The sequence below is a fragment of the Saimiri boliviensis genome, chromosome 9 (assembly GCF_048565385.1).
Source record: "Saimiri boliviensis isolate mSaiBol1 chromosome 9, mSaiBol1.pri, whole genome shotgun sequence".
NCBI classification, from domain to species: Eukaryota; Metazoa; Chordata; class Mammalia; order Primates; family Cebidae; genus Saimiri; species Saimiri boliviensis.
The window spans coordinates 79172881-79191450 of NC_133457.1; the positions used below are offsets into that span (position 1 = coordinate 79172881).

General features: G+C 47.7%; 1 protein-coding gene across 1 annotated transcript in view; it reads left to right on the forward strand.

The window, feature by feature from the left end:
* The window catches only part of OVOL2 (ovo like zinc finger 2), a 46877-nt gene extending 37269 nt beyond the window's left edge, over positions 1 to 9608 (forward strand). Inside the window, exon 5 of the mRNA XM_074406201.1 lies at positions 8905 to 9608. The gene's annotated coding sequence lies outside the window, so the exon portion shown is untranslated. The remainder of the gene's footprint in view (positions 1 to 8904) is intronic.
* Positions 9609 to 18570: the final 8962 nt, after the last annotated feature.

The window sequence follows — 18570 nt, forward strand, 5'->3', positions numbered from 1 at the left end:
TGCCCAGCAGAAAATCAGGACACCATGGCCAGAAGAGGAAATGGACATTGGGCAGCTATGCTAGTTAAGTTAAGGCACGGCTGGGCCGGGCATAGTGGTTCACACCTGTAATCTCAGCACTTTGGGAAGCCAAGGTGGACAGATGACTTAAGGTTAGGAGTTCAAAACCAGCCTGACCAACATGGCGAAACCCCATGTCTACTAAAAATACAAAAATCAGCCAGGCATGGTGGTGGGTGACTGTAATCCCAGCTACTCAGGAGGCTGAGGCAAGAGAATCGCTTGAACCCAGGAGGCAGAGGTTGCAGTGAGCCAAGATGGTGCCACTGCACTCCAGCCTGGTGACAGAGCAAGACTCCATCTCAAAAAAAAAAAAAAAAAAAAAAAAAAAAAGAAAAGAAAAAAGATTGGGCATGGCTGCTGTAACAAAGATTCCCAACACACTTATGGCTTAAAGACTAGAGAGCATTGTTTCTCATGTAGTAGTTCTGGGTTGGGGGTTCTCCTCCATGCCATCACTCAGGGGCCCAGAGTTCTCCCTTGTGTTGCTCTGCCATGCCCTAAGACAATGTCATTGTATGCCTGGTAGAAGCTGAACAGACAATGTCATCATTGTATGCATGGTAGAAGCTGCATAGACAATGTTATCCTGTGCATGATAGAAGCTGGGTAGACGATGTCATCCTGTGCGTGGTAGAAGCTGGGTAGACAATGTCTTCCTATGCGTGGTAGAAGCTCGGTTTCTAAGGGTCTCAGCTGGTAGGAGAGTTGTCTTGAAGAAGCAAATCTTGAGTGTTGGGTGGAAGAACAGACGGCTGATTGGAAAAACCTGCACTGAGGGTCTGGCTCACGCAGGCTGGTGGGCAGAGGCACCGGGGGGGTGACTTGGCAGGAAGCTTAACTCTTTGGGCTCTTTTTCAGGCCGTGGTCTCTCTTTTTTTCATGTATTTTCGGTTCCTCCAGAAGCCAGTTCTGAAGGCAAGGATTAAAGTTCAAGTGGATTGCTTAGGAAGCGATCCCGGAAAGTGTCTGCAGGGGAATTGGGGAGGTGTGACAGGAAGAAAAGTGCCCATGTGGGGAAGAGAATCAAGGAAGTGCCTGCTGTGGGTAGCTGGTGCTGAATCGCCCTGGTGCCCTCCGGCAGGCAGTACAGCATACTCCTGAGAGTTAGCCCACTGCGGATACGTAGGACACTGTTCGCGACTCTCCATCCATCATTGGCTGAAGGCTGCTGACATTGGAGCCCTTCCAACTTGCCCTGTGCACTGGCCAAGCATGCTTCCTGTGCCAGGAAAATCCCCAGAGGCTAGCTGTAAGCAGCCTTCAGCACATACACCTGAAAGCCGGCAAAACAGGGCGAGATGATGGTTGTGTCTGGTACAGGTGTGAAAGGGTCACAGCCCCTTCCTGAAGACACTGGCCTGGGTGTGGCCTTTCCATTCCCATTCCATAGGGAGAATTTAGTCATATTAACTAGAGGGGAGGAGAAAAGCAGGCCTCTCAGCCACAACACTTCTGTGCAGCAGAATGGGGACGGATTATGGTGGATGACTGGCAGGCAAAACCAGCTGACGCCCACTCTAGCCTTTTTTGCTCCCTCCTCCTTCCAACCCTATTTAGAGTCCTGGTCTCAGCCAGTTGCCAGGAAATCCAGCCAAAGTGCCCCAGATCATGACTTAGGGTTCTCAGGCTGGCAGCCCTGGAGCCTTGGGTCTGAAGGTGGTGGAGATGGACACCCATGAGCAATTAACCCGTACCGAGTCCACCCAGCACTATCTGCTTTGGGTTGGTGTTAGTTTAGCACCGCGTGGATATGCTGATGCTCGTGCTAGTCAGAAGTTTCTACTGGTCATTCATTTCGGAGAAAGAGATCTGTTATCAATCAGTGTTATTTATTTTGTGAACATCGTAAGTTGGGCCTAGAAGCAGAGTCTGAGACAAGGATTCTGGGGTAAGTGATTTATTGAGGGAAGCTCTCAGGAGAAACCAAGAAGATGAGGGAAGCGAGGTACAGCAAAGGAAGAAACTGGGCAGAGTTGCTGGGTTGGCTAATGTCCAACCTCAGCCTGAGCCCAGGCAGCTCTGCAGTGTGAATGGCACCACCAAAGTCATCCCACCTTGAGGCAAGGAGGGCCGTCATCAGCTGTGGGCTGTCCCGGGTCGGGGAAGGCATAACCACCAGGCATTTTCAGCAGTAGCAACGATGAGCTGTTTAGCAGTCAATGGTCTGAGCAGCTGCAGGCTGGCTCTCTAGAGGTCTCCAAGCAGGGGAAGAGAGAAATCACAGGGATGAATTCTTAGGGGTGAAAAAGATTGAGGTCCACAGAATCTGGCTACAGCCCTCTGGAACATTTGCATTTTGATAAAGGACTTGCTTTTGGAGCTAAGGAGTGAATTGTTTATTGCAAATTATGAGGCATTTTCAGAAGAAATAAAATAATATATAAAAATGTATACAAAGAAAAGTCCTAGATGCAAACGAGTCCCTTATCTGTGAAGCCACTCCTCTACCATTGTAGTTAACCACGTTATTAGCTTCTCCTGTCACTTTCCTGACTTTCTTTCCCCATATATAAGCAAACATGAATGTGTGTATTCTTGCTGTCTGCTGTTTCTTCTTCTTTTGGCATTTTAATTAGCAGATCGCATGCTATACATACCGTTTGGCACCTTGCATTTTTCTTTTTTATTTATTTAAGTTTTAAATCTTAATTTTTGTGGGTACATAGTAGGTGCATATGCATTTTTCTTTTAATAGTACATCAATAGTTCTTTCCAAAATAGTACAAAAAAGTGTTCTCATACCAAAAAATTAGCTGGGTATGGTGGTGTGTGCCTGTAATCCCAGCTAGTTGGGAGGTTGAGGCAAGAGAATCTCTTGAACCCGAGAGGCAGAGGTTGCAGTGAGCTGAGATCGTACCACTGAGCTCCAGCCTGGGCAACAGAGTGAGACTCCATCTCAAAAAAAAAAAAAAAAAAAAAAAAAAAAAAAAAGAGTTCTCATTCTTCTTTACAGCTATCTAGTATTGTGTTATATGGATGTGCCATAATTTAGCTTACCAGTCTTCTATTGGTGGACAGTAACATTGTTTCCAATGTTTTGCTACTATGCAGAATGCTACAGTGAGTAACTTTATACATATCTCATTTCATATAGGTGCAAATATATCTGTGGGATAAATTCCCAGAAATGCGATTGTTAGAGCTAACAGTTTCATACAATTAAGGGTCATTTGTAGTTCCTTCTTCTGTGAACTGCCTTAATGCCCATTTTTCCCCTGGGTGTTGGTCTTTTTCTCTGCTTAACTTCTAGGAGTTTGGGTTTTTTTTTTTCAAACTATATCAGGAAGTTTGGCCCTTTATGACGTAAGTTGCTGATTTTCATAATGTTGATAGATATGGCCCAATTATCCTACACGGAGGTTGTACCGTTTGTTATATGTGAGAGTACCCGTGACCTCACCATCTTGCCAGGGTTGTCTTGCTATGGTTTGGAATGTTTGCCAACCTGATACAGAAGAAACAGCTTTTTGGTATAGTTTTATTTTATATTTTTGTTATATGTGAGAAAGCGTGAATTTTTAAACTATGATTAAGGGCCATTTGTACAGCCTATGGGTGGGGGATTGGTTCTAGGACCCCCACAGATGCCAAAATCCACAGATGCTCAAGTCCCTGATGTAAGATGGTGTCGTATTGGCCAGGCACTATGGCTTATACCTGACATCCCAGCACTCTGGGAGGCCAAGGCGGGCAGATCACTTGAGCTCAGGAGATCGAGACCAGCCTGGGCAACATGGGAAAACCCTACCTCTACCAAAAATACAAGAACATTTCCAGGCTTGGTGGCACAGGCCTGTAGTCCCATCTACTTGGGGGGCGGACATGGGAGGATCAATTGAACCTGAGAGGCAGAGGTTGCAATGAGCCAAAATCACGCCACTATACTCCTCCAGCCTGGAGGAGAGAATGAGAACCCATCTCAAAAAAAAAGGTGTAGTATTTGCATAAAACCTGTGCACATCCTTCTATATATATACATATTAAGATAAGATGAGGTCTCAGTATGCTGCCCAGTCTTGTCTCAAACTCCTGAGCTCAAGTGATCCTCCCACCCCGGCCTCCCAAACTGTTGGCATTATAGGCATAAGCCACCACACCCAGCCCTTCCATATACTTTAAATCATCTCTAGATTATTTATAATACCTAATACTATGTAAATAGTAGTTATGCTTTTTAAAAATTTACATAATTTTTATTAGATTTTTTTTCCTTTTTTTTTTTAATAGGGTCTCATTCTGTTGTCCAGGCTGGAGTACAGTGGCACAATCTCAGCTCACTGCAGCCTTGACCTCCAAGGCTCAGATGATCCTCCTACTTCTTAGCCTCATGAGAGGCTGGGACTACAAGCATATGCCATTACGCCCAGTTAATATTTTGTAGAGACAGGATCTCACTGTGTTGCCCAGGCTGGTCTCAGTGGGTCCCCTCCTACCTCGGCCTCCCAACGTGCTAGGATTACAGACATGAGCCACTGCTCCTGGCCCCAAATATTTTCAACCCATGGTTGGTTGAATCCACAATGTAGAACTCTCAGATATAGGGGGCCGACTTTATACTTCTCTCTTCTGTGAACTGCCTGCCTGAATGTCGATTTTTCCACTGAGTTTCGGCCTAGCTTGGCTTTTTTTTTTCTGCCTAATGTCCAGAAATTTTTTGTTTCTTTGTTTTATTTATTTTTTCTTTTTTGTGTGTGTTACTCTGTTTTCATGTTGCTGATAAAGACATTGTTTCTTTGTGTTAATAGATCAGGAAGTTTAGCTCTTTGTGATTTAAGCTGCTTGTTTTCCACCAGGATTGTCATTTATCTTTGGATTTTACTCACGCTGTTTTGTCGTTGTTTTCATGATCAAACAGAAGTTTTTGATTTTTATGTACTTTGAGTTGATCCATTTCTTCCTTCCTTTTTTTCTTTCCAGTAGAGATGAGGTTTTGCTATGCTGCCCAGGCTGGTCTTGAACTCCTGAGCTCAATCTAACCACCTTGGCCTCCCAAAGTACTAGGATGACAGGTGTGAGCCACGGTGCCAGCCCGTCTTTTTCTTTAATGGCTGCCGGAGACTGAGTCGTAGCTAGAAAGGCTTTCCTACTCCAAGGCGACATCAGAATGCTACGCTGCTTTTTCTAGGACTTGAATGGCTTCATTTTACCATGTATAAATCTTTGATCCGCTTGGACTATTTCCTGGTGTATAGTGGGAGGTATGGATCCAACTTTATCATTTTCCAGATGGCTGACAAGAGATATTTTTTAGCAGGGAGCTGGTCCAAAACACACCAGAGAACACTTTCTTCAGGAAAAGGTCACATGCCTCAGCAGAAGGTGTTGCGAATTATAGTAAGGAGCAGTTTTCTTTAATTAGCAGTTTTCTTTAATTCATTTGTTCAACAAATATTTTTTCAAGTGCCCACTGTGTGCTAGGTACTTTTCTAGATACTGAGACTGGAAAAAATAGACAAAAGTTTCTGCCTTCAAGGAACTCACGTTCTCTTGGTGGGGGCGCATAGATAGACAATAGAGAAACAAGTAAATACGCATTATGTTAGATACTATAGAGAAAAATTAAATGAGGCATTCGGTGACTATGGCTCTGCAACTAAATGAGCCCAAACTGATGGATTCTGTGGGTCAGGCTTTGGACAGGGCCTAGCATAGGGTGACAGGAGCAGCTTTCCCTGGTCCACAATGGCTGGGGCATCTGTCACAGCTTACCTTTTTTTTCATTGATCTGGAGTCTTGCTGTTGCTGCCCAGGCTGGAGTGTAATGGTGCGATCTTGGCTCACTGCAACCTGGGTTCAAACTCTGCCTCCTGGGTTCAAACAATTCTCCTGCCTCAGCATCCCGAGTAGCTTGGATTACAGTGCGCTACCACGTCTGGCTAATTTTTTTTTGTATTTTTAGTAGAGATAGGGTTTCACCGTGTTAGCCAGGCTGGTCTTGAACTCCCTACTTCAGGTAATCGGCTCATGCCCTCCCAAAGTGCTGGGATTACAGGTCTGAGTCACCACGCCCGACCACAGTTTACTTATTAGAAGCCAGTTACTAAAGGCTGGTTCGTATTCTCGGTGCCTCATGCCTGTAATCCCAGCACTTTGCTGGGCGGAGACAGATGGATAGCTTGAGGCCAGGATTTGAGACTAGCCTAGTCAACGTGGTGAAACCCTGTCTCTACTAAAAATACAAAAATTAGCTGGGCGTGGTGGCACGTGCCTGGAGTCCCAGCTACTCAGAAGACTGAGGCATGAGAATTGCTTGAACCCAAAGGTAGAGGTTGCAGTGAGCTGGGATTTTGCCACTGCACTCCAGCCTGGGTGACAGAGCAAGACCCTGTTTCAAAAAAAGAAAAAACAAAACAAAACAAAACAGAAAACTCTTTGATGGGAGGAGTAATTCTAGAAGAGCTTGTGGGAACATACATAAATGTGGCCATTGTTAGAAAATGCAATTTACCATGTAAGGCAAGGAAAGCTGGGATGAGGTAGAGGTGATGTTGATAGAGATTGGTGTCATTTTGTTGTGATTTTTTTGAGACAGGGTCTTGCTGTGTTGCCCAGACTAGAGTGCAGTGGTGCAAACACAGCTCACTGCAGCTTTGAACTCCTGGGCTCAAGGGATCCTCCTGCCTCAGCCTCCTGAGTGGCTAGAACTACAGGTATGCACCACCATGCCCAGCTAATTTTTTTTTTTTTTTTTTTTTTTTTTTTTTTGAGACGGAGTTTCGCTCTTGTTACCCAGGCTGGAGTGCAATGGCGCGATCTCGGCTCACCGCAACCTCCGCCTCCTGGGTTCAGGCAATTCTCCTGCCTCAGCCTCCTGAGTAGCTGGGATTACAGGCATGCGCCACCATGCCCAGCTAATTTTTTTTGTATTTTTAGTAGAGATGGGGTTTCACCATGTTGACCAGGATGGTCTCGATCTTTTGACCTTGTGATCCACCCGCCTCGGCCTCCCAAAGTGCTGGGATTACAGGCTTGAGCCACCGCGCCCGGCCCCCAGCTAATTTTTATGTATTTTTTGAAGAGATGGAGTCTTAATAAATTGCCCAGACTGGTCTTGAATTCTTGGCCTCAAGCAGTCCTCTTGCCTCAGCCTCACAAAGTGCTGTGATTACAGGCATGGGCCACTGTGCTCAGCTGATGTCATTTTTGTTGTTAGAACAACTCGGCAAAATAAAATTCCTGTTTATTGTTGGACAACATTGTTTCACACATACCTCCAGCAGGCCAAAAAAAGAAAAAAAAACCCCAGCAACTTCATAGACAAAAAAGGAAAAAAAAGAAACCGTTTATCTTTGGACTTTTTTTTTTTTTTTTTTGAGATGGAGTCTCGCTTTGTCACCCAGGCTGAAGTGCAGTGGCGAGATTTCGACTTATGGCAACCACTGCCTCCCAGGTTCAAGCAATTCTCCTGCCGCAGTCTCCCGAGTAGCTGGGATTACAGATGTGTGCCACCATGCCTAGCTAATTTTTGTGTTTTTAGTAGAGATGGGGTTTCACCCTGTTGGCCAGGCTGGTCTTGAACTCCTGACCTCATGATCTACCCACCTTGGCTTCCCAAAGTGCTGGGATTACAGGCGTGAGCCACAGTGCCTGGCTTTATTTTGGGGGGCCTTTTAAACTATCTCACACAAACCAACTACTTGCAGTACTGCTAAGTACATACATAAAAAAGTTACTGGAATGCTCGGAATAAGATTGTTTTTTTATTGTCGTTTTTGCTTTTCTCCCCCTTTGAGATTATAATGAACACAGTCACACACCACAAGCAAAGTCAGAAGTAGGACAGAGAATGCTTCAAAGGCTGGTTTGGTCACCCTGAGATCATAAAAAATGGCTGACCCTAACAATATGTACAAAGATATGTAAATTAAAAATGCAAACACATTTTCTTTTTAAAGTAATTTTTTTAAGTACTTTTTTTTTTTTAGATGGAGTTTCGCTCTTGTGCACGCTGGAGTGCAATGGCGCCATCTTGGCTCACCGCAACCTCCGCCTTTTAGGTTCCAGCGAGTGCCCTGCCTCAGCCTCAGGAATAGCTGGGATTACAGGCATGTGCCACCATGCCCGGCTAATTTTATATTTTTAGTAGAGACAGGGTTTCTCCATTTTGGTCAGGCTGGTCTTGAACTCCCGGCCTCAGGTGATCCACCCGCCTTGGCCTCCCAAAGCGCTGGGATTACAGGCGTGAGCCACGGCGCCCAGCCCCTTAAAGTACTTTTAAGAAAAAAAGCAGGGCCTTGGAAGTTTCGGCTTTTTCCTCCCTGTTGGGAATTCTCACGGTTTGGGTTGGGTGGTGGAGAGCGGTGTCGCCTGCAGTGGGCGGGCCTCTCTACTCAAAGGTGACCACGTTTAGATTCCGAGACGGGAAGTCGAGGGTGAATAGGAGGGTGACTAGGTTACGGCGGCCTTTTTTTTTTTTTTTTTTTTTTTTTTTAAGTTTAACTTTTCCTTTTTTGCTGTCTAGTCATCCTCGTCGGTCTTCTGCTTCTTGGTATCGACATCGTCATCCTCGTCATGTTCAGCTGTCCGCTTGCCCGTGGCAGACTCAGCTTCCCCGTCTTCACCTCCATCACCTGCTTCTTCCTCCTCCTCTTCGTCCCCACCTCCTTCCTCTTCTTCATCTACCTCATGGTCAGCTTCCTGCTCCCGTTTTCCTCGTTAGCATTCTTTTTTTTTTTTTAAGATGGGGTTTCACCATGATGGCCAGGCCGGTCTTGAACTCCTGACCTCGGGCGATCAGCCTCCCAAAGTGTTAGGATTACAGGCGTGAGCCACCGCGCCCGGCCCCCTCTTTAGCATTCTCATTAGCAGGGACGTCTCTTCCATTCTCCGTCTCTTCCACAGCTTCCTTCTTCTCCTTAAGTCCTTGGTGGTGATTTCGGAGCTGGTGTCCAGGGCTGCGTCTCCCGTGGTGGGTAACGCCGGTGATCCGACGCCGGGATTGAAAAGAAAGCGAGAGTTCAGGGACTCTGCGGATAAAGCTGCAGGAGGCCGTGGCCGGGGAGGCAGCTGCAGCGAGCAAGGAGCCACACGAGGAACGCTGCACAGACGGCTTTTCAGAGCCGACAGCGGGTGACGTCATTTCTTATTGGGAGTCGGGGACATGTGACCAGAGAGGCGTGAGAGAGGAAGCCCTGTCGTTATCTGGGAAGCGTTCCAGGCAGAGGGAAGAGAAGTCAAAGGCTAGGCAGAAGCGAGACTGTGCTTGACTTATCTGCAGAGCGTGAGGGCGGGTGTAGCTTACCTGGAGTGAGAAGAGGCGGGAACCTGTGGATGACATCAGAGCGGCTGCAGGGAACAGATGGCCGCTGTAGGCCATTTTGAAGACTTTAGCTTTTCCTCTGAACGGTCCAGCATTTTCAGCAGAGGAGTAACACAATCCCACTTACTCCTAACGGGCTTACTCTGGCTGCTGTGCAAACAGATTTGGGGGTAAGAGGCAAGTCTGGAAGTGGGATCAACCAGGAGGCCATTGCAAAGATAAAGGCAGCACAGGGTGAAAGCCTGGGCAAGGATGATGCGGAGGGGGAGGAGGCGAGAAATAGCCGGATGCTGGATATGTGTCTTAAGTTAGAGCTGGCTGGGCGCGGTGGCTCAAGCCTGTAATCCCAGCACTTTGGGAGGCCGAGGCGGGTGGATCACGAGGTCGAGAGATCGAGACCATCCTGGTCAACATGGTGAAACCCCATCTCTACTAAAAGTACAAAAAATTAGCTGGGCATGGTGGCACGTGCCTGTAATCCCAGCTACTCAGGAGGCTGAGGCAGGAGAACTGCCTGACCCCAGGAGGCGGAGGTTGCGGTGAGCAGAGATCTCGCCATTGCACTCCAGCCTGGGTAACAAGAGTGAAACTCCGTCTCAAAAAAAAAAAAAAAAAAAAAAAAAGTTAGAGCTGACTGGGTTTGCTGATGGCGGATGGGATGTGGGTTAATGGACAGATACATACATCTTGTTTGTCTGGGGAAGTTCAGGTTGATGTAATGATTTATACGGTCACCCTAGTACTGAGAAAAAGAGAGGAGCCAAGAATGACTCCAGATCGTCGTGGTGGTTTGCACCAGTAATCCCAGCACTTTGGGAGGCCAAGGCAAGAGGATTGCTTGAGGCCAGGAATTTGAGACCAGCCTGGGCAACATAGCAAGACCTCATCTCTACAAAATAGTTTAAAAATTAGCCAGGCACCTGGCACAAACCTGTAGTTGCCCCGTTCCTGCCGCAGTGGCCTGTTTTTTTCCTGGCTGTTCCTGTAGCACATCCCTGACTTGGGGAGTTTTCCTGTCCTCCGGCGCTGCAGGGCCCACTCCTTCCTCTCTCCTGGTCTCTGCTCAGCTGGCACATGGTCAGGGAAGCCTGGGCGGCCAGCCCTCGAGGAGCCAGGCCTCCCAGCACCCCTTTCCTTGTGTAGCCTTCTCCCACACGGGATGTCAGCCGATCCTGGCTTCAACTAACAGGATGTGACAGGTATGATGCCCTGCCAATTCCGGGCCTAAACCTTGACACAGCTGGCAGCTTCTGCTTCTGTATTTCAGGAGCTCTGAGCTGTCAGGTAAGAAGTCTGGCTGCCCTGCTGGAAAGGCCACATGGGGAGACCATGTGAGAGGCCACATGGACAGCCCTCGTGGAGAGGGAAAGCAGCTGAGACCACCTGGAGAGGGAGCCCAGTTGTCCCAGCACCCCACTGAGCCCAGCCCCCCAGCCATCCCTGCCAGGACACCAGACATGTGAGTGAGGCATCCTGGCCATTCGTAGCTGCAGCGAAAATCTGCATAAAACAAAAGAACTGTAGAGCTAAGCCAGTTTGTCCACGGAAACATGAGAGATAAGCAAATGATTGTTGTTTCAAGTAAATTAGTCATGAGGTGGCTTAGCATGCGGCAAGAGATGACTGGAACACTCTCCCTGGCTACCCAGACTCAAATGGCATTTTCTTTCCTCTGCTTTTCTTCTCTTCTTCTTCTTTTTTGTTTTTGTTTTTTTTTTTTGTTTTTGTTTTTGAAACAGAGTCTGGCTCTGTCATCCAGGCTGGAGTGCAATGGTGCCATCTTGGCTCACTGAAACCTCCGCCTCCCAGGTTCAAGTCATTCTCCCGCCCCAGCCTCCCGAGTAGTTGGGACTCCAGGTGCCCGCTACCATACCTGGCTAATTTTTATATTTTTAGCAGAGGTGGGGTTTCACCATGTTAGCCAGGCTGGTCTCGAACTCCTAACCTCAGGTGATCTGAATGCCTTGGCTTCCCAAGTGCTGGGATTACAGGTTTGAGCCACTGTCCCTGGCCCCTGTGCTTTTCTTCACACTTAAAATCTCCTGACATTTGTACACTTATTTGTTTACTGTCCAGCCTTTCTACTGGTGTGTAATCTCGATGAGGTGGGGAATTTTGTGGAAATTTGCTCACTGCTTTCTTCCTGGAGCTCAAGACAGTGCCTGGATCAATACAGGCACGCAATAAATATTTGTAGAATGAATGTATAAGTATCCATGGCCAGGCACGGTGGCTCACACCTATAACCTCAACACTTCTGGAGGCCCAGGCGGGTGGATCCTTTGAGCCTAGGAGTATGAGGACAGCTTGGGCAACATAGGGAGATCTTTCTCTAAAATAAATAAAACAATAAATAGGCCGGGGGTGGTGGCTCACGCCTGTAATCCCAGCATTTTGGGAGGCTGAGGCCAGTGCATCACTTGAGGTCAGGAGTTCGAGACCAGCCTGGCTAACAAGGTGAAACCCCATCTCCACTAAAAATACAAAAATTAGGTGAGCATGGTGGCGCACACCTGTAACCCCAGGTGGTCGGAGAGGCTGAGATAGGAGAATCGCTTGAGGCAGAGGTTGCAGTGAGCTGAGGTCGTGCCATTGCACTCCAGCCTGCGTGACAGTGAGAATTCATCTCAAAAAGAAGAAAAAAAAATTTTTTTAATAATAAGTAAATATTTAGCCTTCTAAGATCCAAACAGTCCTGCTTTTTTTTTTTTTTTTTTTTTTTTTTTTTTTTTTTTGAGACAGAGTTTCGCTCTTGTTACCCAGGCTGGAGTGCAATGGCGAGATCTCAGCTCACCGCAACCTCCGCCTCCTGGGTTCAGGCAATTCTTCTGCCTCAGCCTCCTAAGTAGCTGGGATTACAGGCACGTGCCACCATGCCCAGCTAACTTTTTGTATTTTTAGTAGAGACGGGGTTTCACCATGTTGACCAGGATGGTCTCGATCTCTCGACCTCGTGATCCACCCGCCTCGGCCTCCCAAAGTGCTGGGATTACAGGCTTGAGCCACCGCGCCCGGCCAGTCCTGCTTTTAGAATGACCCCTTTTCTCTGGGAAAACAAAACAGAACAAAACACCCAATCCCCAGCCCACAAAGGCACACGCTGTTCTGCGAGGTACATCCTGCAGCTGACCTCAGGCATGAAAATCCACATTTTTCTTGAACTGCACCATGGAAGATTGATTGAAAAACGAACGTTTAAAAATAAACAATGACTTTAGACAAACTCAGTTCTATGTTTGGACAGTCCGTTCTGTTCTAGGAGGAAGGGGTGAAGCGTGCCCAGGAGGAGAGGGCGGAGAGCCCCTCTCCAGCTGCCCCCAAGTCCCAGGGCCCCCTCTCTGCAGCCTTTGCCAGATACCAGTTCCCCCACGAGAGGCTTCCTGAGCTCTGGGAGTCCTGCCTTCTACGCGAAGGGGCAGATTTGTGTCGCCACCACCGTCCACACAGTTGCTATTTCAGTTCTCTCCCCTGTTCTGTCGGCCTGACATTTCCCCAGCCGATTCCAAGCCCAGTGTACCATTTTAGCTGACGTGGGTGAGCGTTTCGTGGGGACAGCAGATGGATGGAATGACAAATAGCAGGATGGTGGGGACAGCTGAGAAGTGCTTTTTCCTGTGTCGGATCTGTTGGCTGTGCACGTGCCCGACGTAGTCTAGACACACTGTGGGGGCAGCGCGTGTGCCAGGGCCCGGCCGGTGCGCGGGCTTCCCTTTCTTTCTTTGCTGCTAAGTGTGCCCATCCACACAGCCAATCAGCCAACTAGCCAGTTGTCTTGGTTTGGGCTTCACCAGAAGCAGACCCCAAGATGTTAGTTTCTTTGACCCAGGAAGCGTGAGAGGATAGAGGGAAAGTGAGACTGGAAGAGAAGGAAGACTGGTTATGAGCAGTCCCTGCCGCGGACTCAGCGCTGCTGAGTCTGGCCAGGTGACTGTGCAGATTCTGCCCCAGGGTTGTCCTGTGCTGGGCTATTCATCCACTAACTGCTGGTTTTCATTGGTTAGGTACTGCCCCAGGGTGTTAACGCCATGGAACTTTGGCCCGACCTGCACCCTGACAAAACCCACAGGCAGACATTCTCAGGCTCTTAGTAAGAAGCCATCATTTGGAACAGCGAGTGCTCAGGGTATGGTCATTTGTAACAGTGACCTGTGTATCTGCCACATACTGGACACTGAGTTAGCACTGGGAGCAGAGGAAAGATAAAGTGGCAGGTTTAGGCCAGGCACCAGCGCTCATGCATTTAATCCCAACACTTTGGGAGGCTGAGTCAGGAGGATCGGGAGAGTCTAGAAGTTTGAGAGCAGCCTGGGCAACATTGCAAGACCCCAATCTCTACAAAAAATTTTAAAATTAGCCAGGTGTGGTAGCACGTGCCTATAGTCCCAGCTACTTGGGAGGCTGAGGTGGGGGGATCACTAGAGCCCAAGAGTTTGAGGCTGCAGTGAGCCATGGTGGCGCCATTGTACTCCAGCCTGGGCGACAGAGCAAGACACTGTCTCAAAAAAATGATAAAAAATAGGCCAGGCATGGTGGCTCACACCTGTAATCCAAGCACTTTTGAGGTCAAGGTGGGCAGATCACCTGAGGTCGGGAGTTCAAGACCAGCCTGACCAACACGGTGAAACCCCGTCTTAAAAAAAAAAAGCAAAAAAATAATAATAATAATAATAATAAATAAAAATAATAATTAAAAAGTTGGAGACTTGCTCAGAGTCTAGTGGGGAGAGGAATATACAAGCAGATGTGGTGAATACCTTGGCAGAGCCCCGTGTCAAATGCAACAGGAGGCAGAAGCACCACGGAGCATTCCTGGGAAGCTTCACATCGCAGGGAACAAGAGCTGGGTCTCGCGAGCCAGACTCGAGTGCAGGGTTACGTAAGTGTAGTTTACAGTTCACAGTCTCTCCACACATATGGTGGCTGCCTTCCGTGATGGGACAGCTGGGACTCCCTGTCAGTTAGAAGTTCTTGGAATTCCTAACTGGGGAGCTGTTCCTCAAGCATGCAGCAAAGAAACCTACCCGAGGAAGGGGCAGAGGCCTCTCGGTCAATTTCATGTTTTGGGGTGACACCTGAGCTGCCGTGCGGGGAGCGAGGGCTGCCTGATGGCCCTGGTGACAAACCGGAGGTCCTGAAACTGGAAGGCAGTTGGAGAGGCCATGAGTCCTTTCATTTCTAGGCCCTACCACTGGCTGGCTCCGTGGTTTTACAGACCTCCACGGAGGTGGAGGGGGCGGTGTGCCATCACATTGTCATTTGTTCCCATGGTTAATGAGCCGCTTCTCCCTTCCTCACAGCTTACCTCTTTGAGCCTAGCCTCAGGGAATAACCTTACAGTCTGCTCTATTTATTCAGCATTTTACAGACTACGAGGCCTTGTGACATTCAGGCTCACAATTGGTTCTTACAGGGACTCTGTGAAACAGGCAAGCTGTCATTAACTGCATTTTTTTGAGAGTACCAAGGCCTCCAAATGTCGATGGGTGAGTTCAAGGTTACAGGGGTAGGAGGTGGGAAGTCCCTGACGCACACCAGGTCCTAAGTGTTCTCTGTGTATCTCGAGCTTCATAAAGGTGGAAAGTTGTTAAACAGGCAATTTTCTCTGTCCTGTTTCTGGTTCAGCCTCAGTGTTTCCTAAATGACTTGAGACAATTTTATGTACTGCACTATGCTGCTCTAAATAACACCAGAGTACACCGTGAAAAAGTTCATCCATTTTCTATATTTCCGATTATATTGGGGAGAAAATCTGTAGATAGTGCAGGCTTTGTCATCGGCTGTTTGCTTGAATATCTTCTTTTGATAAAAGAGACAGCAGCCCTCAGCTTCTGCTTTTGGAAAGCAGAAGTGAGTTAGAATTAATAGCCCTGGTTTTTTGTTGTTTTTGAAATGGAGTCTGGCTCTGTTGCCGAGGTTGGAATGCAGTGGCACGATTTCGACTCACTGCAACCTCCACCTCCTGGGTTCAAGCAATTCTTGTGTCTCGGCCTCCCGAGTAGCTAGGATTACAGGCATGTGCCACCATGCCCAACTAATTTTTGTATTTTTATTAGAGACCATGTTGGCCAGGCTGGTCTCGAACTCCTGACCTCAGGTGATCCACCTACCTTGGCCTCCCAAAGTGCGGAGATTGCAGGTGTGAGCCACCACACTCAGCCAGCTTTGTTTGTTTTTGTTTTTTTTTGCTTTGTTTTGTTTTGTTTTTGAGATGGAGTCTCTCTCTGTCACCCAGGCTGGAGTGCAGTGGTGTGCTCTTGGCTCACTGCAACCTCCACCTCTCGGGGTCAAACGATTCTCCTGCCTCAGCCTCTTGAGGAGCTGGGACTACAGGCGCCTGCCACCATGCCTGGCTCATTTTTTGTATTTTTAGTAGAGATGGGGTTTCACCATGCTGGCCAGGGTGGTCTGGAACTTCTGACCTCACGATTGGCCCTCCTTGGCCTCCCAGAGTGCTGGGATTATAGGCATGAGCCACTGTGCCCAGCCTGTTTGTTTTTTGAAACAGGGTCTCACTCTGTCACCCAGGCTGGAGTGCAGTGACACCATCTCACTGGTGTCAGATGGTGAAACCCCGTGTCTACTAAAAATACAAAAAAATTAGCTGAGCATGGTGGCACATGCCTATAGTCCCAACTACTTGGGAGGCTGAGGTAGGAGAATCACTTGAACCGGAGGTGAAGGTTGCAGTGAGCCAAGATCCTGCCACTGCATTCCAGCCTGGCAACACAGTGAGACTCTGTCTCAAAAAACAAACAAACAAACAAAAAAAAACAGTGAACCTGTTTAATAAAAAATATTGTATAAATAACAGTCTTGGCCGGGCGCGGTGGCTCAAGCCTGTAATCCCAGCACTTTGGGAGGCCGAGGCGGGTGGATCACGAGGTCGAGAGATCGAGACCATCCTGGTCAACATGTGAAACCTCGTCTCTACTAAAAATACAAAAAAAAACTAGCTGGGCATGGTGGCGCGTGCCTGTAATCCCAGCTACTTAGGAGGCTGAGGCAGGAGAATTGCCTGAACCCAGGAGGCGGAGGTTGCGGTGAGCCGAGATCAGGCCATTGTACTCCAGCCTGGGTAACAAGAGCGAAACTCCGTCTCAAAAAAAAAAAATAAATAAAAATAAAAATAATAATAATAATAATAGTCTTATGTGGTCCTCAGATATGGCAAAAACAAAGTTTTTTTGTAGCACAGGAGTGACTGGAGTTTGGGAAACATGAGTTTGCCCAATAGGGACTGAAGTTTTTCAATATGATGATAACAATAAAACAGCTACTACTATGTTATGTGCCAGTGACGTCTAGTCTTTTTGAAAACCCTGTGAAGTAGTTATTATTTTATCCATTTACAGATGAGGAAACTGAAGCTCAAAACTGTTAGGTAACTTGTCTGGGTCACACTGTTAGCATGACGGGTTGTAAAAATGGTCCCATTGTTCTCTTCCCTGTTCCACAGCCCTCTGCCATGTGAGTTTTTGGCCCCGCTCTGCCAGAGGTGGGATTCATTTCTTCATCCTTTGACTCTTGCCTTGGTTACGTGACCTGCTTTGGCAAACGGGACATTAGTAAGCATGGCCCAAGCTGAGGCGTGTGAAGTGCTGTGCGCTCCGGCTTGCTCTGCTGCTGCTCGGAACCCTTCTGCTATAGCTGCATGAACGAGCCCAGGTTAGCCCTCTGGAGGAGAGTCACCAGGCCCAGGCATCAGGTCAACTCTCAGACATCTAAGTGACGACATCCTAAATCATCTGGCCATAGCTAGCTGAGCTGGCGCAGACCAGAAATGCTCAGCCTGACCTCAGAATCATGAGAACTAAGTTGTAAACCAATGAATTTGGGGGTGATTTTTACTTACATGTTTTTGAGACAAGGTCTCACTCTGTCACCCAGACTAGGGGGGCAGTGGCACAAACATGGCTCACTGCAACCTCTGTCTCCCAGGCTCAAGCGATCCTCCCACCTCAGCCTTACAATTGGCTGGGGCCACAGGCATCTGCCACCACACCCAGCTAGTTTTTTTTTTTTTTTTTTTCTAGCAGCGAGTCTCACCACGGTGCCCAGGCTGGGTGATTTATCGTGCAGCAAAGCTAGCTTGATAGCCTTAGTGAGGAGAAGAGCTGGGGTTGGACCTGGATTGTTCTCCCTCCAGCCTTTCCCATGTCAGCAAATAACCCTCATGCCCCAAACCTACAACTTACCTTCCATTTATACGTCTTCCTCGCTCTTCTCATCCAAACCCTCAGGCAAGGCTCCCAAAATACATGTTGAATCTCCCTTCCCAGCGCCTCCTCTGCCGTTTCTCTAGGTCAGGCTACCTCTTCTCTCACCTAGACTGAGAGTCGGCAGGCTTACTCTGTAGAAGTCCAGATGGTAAATACTTGAGGCTTTGCAGGCCATGCGGCCTCTGTTACCTATGTAACCCTGCCGCTGCAGAAGGAAAGTAGCCCGAGGCAGAAGCAAATGGGCAATGCTCTGTTCCAGGAAACCTTGACTTACAGACGCTAGAATTGGAATTTTTATAATTTTATAAAAATTATATATGCCATAAAAGATTCTACTTTTGATTTTTTTTTTTAACCATTCAAGAATGTAAAAACAACTCTTCACTCACAGACTGTATAAAGACTGTATCAGGCAGCAGGCCGGATTTGGCGGATGAGCCGATGTGCTGACTCCTATTATAATAGCTCTGTCTAGAATAGTCCAGCCAGGCTCTGCTTCAGCGCGTGCCTCCTGCATTCTGCTCTCCAAACAATGCTGATCTTCTTCTTCCTCTTAAAAAATAATTTTAATTAAAATTAGGCCAGGTGCAGTGGCTCACCCCTGTAATCCCAGAAGTTTGAGGTGCTGAGGCGGGTGGATCATGGAGGTCAGGAGTTTGAGACCAGCCTGGCAAAACCTTATCTCTACTAAAAATACAAAAATCAGCCAGCCATGGTGGTGTGCACCTGTAATCCCAGCTACTCAGGAGGCTGAGGCAGGAGAATCCCTCAAACCCAGGAGGCAGATGTTGCATTGAGCCAAGATGGCATCATTGCATTTCAGCCTGGACAACAAGAGCAAAACTCCATCTCAAAATAAATAAAATAAAATAGATAAAATAAAATAAAATAAAATAAAATAAAATAAAATAAAATAAAATAAAGGTGGGGGAGGGTCTCACTATGTTGCCCTGGCTGGTCTTGAACTCCTGGTCTCAAGTGATCTCCTGCCTCGGCCTCCCAAAGTGCTGGGATTACAGGTGAGACCCA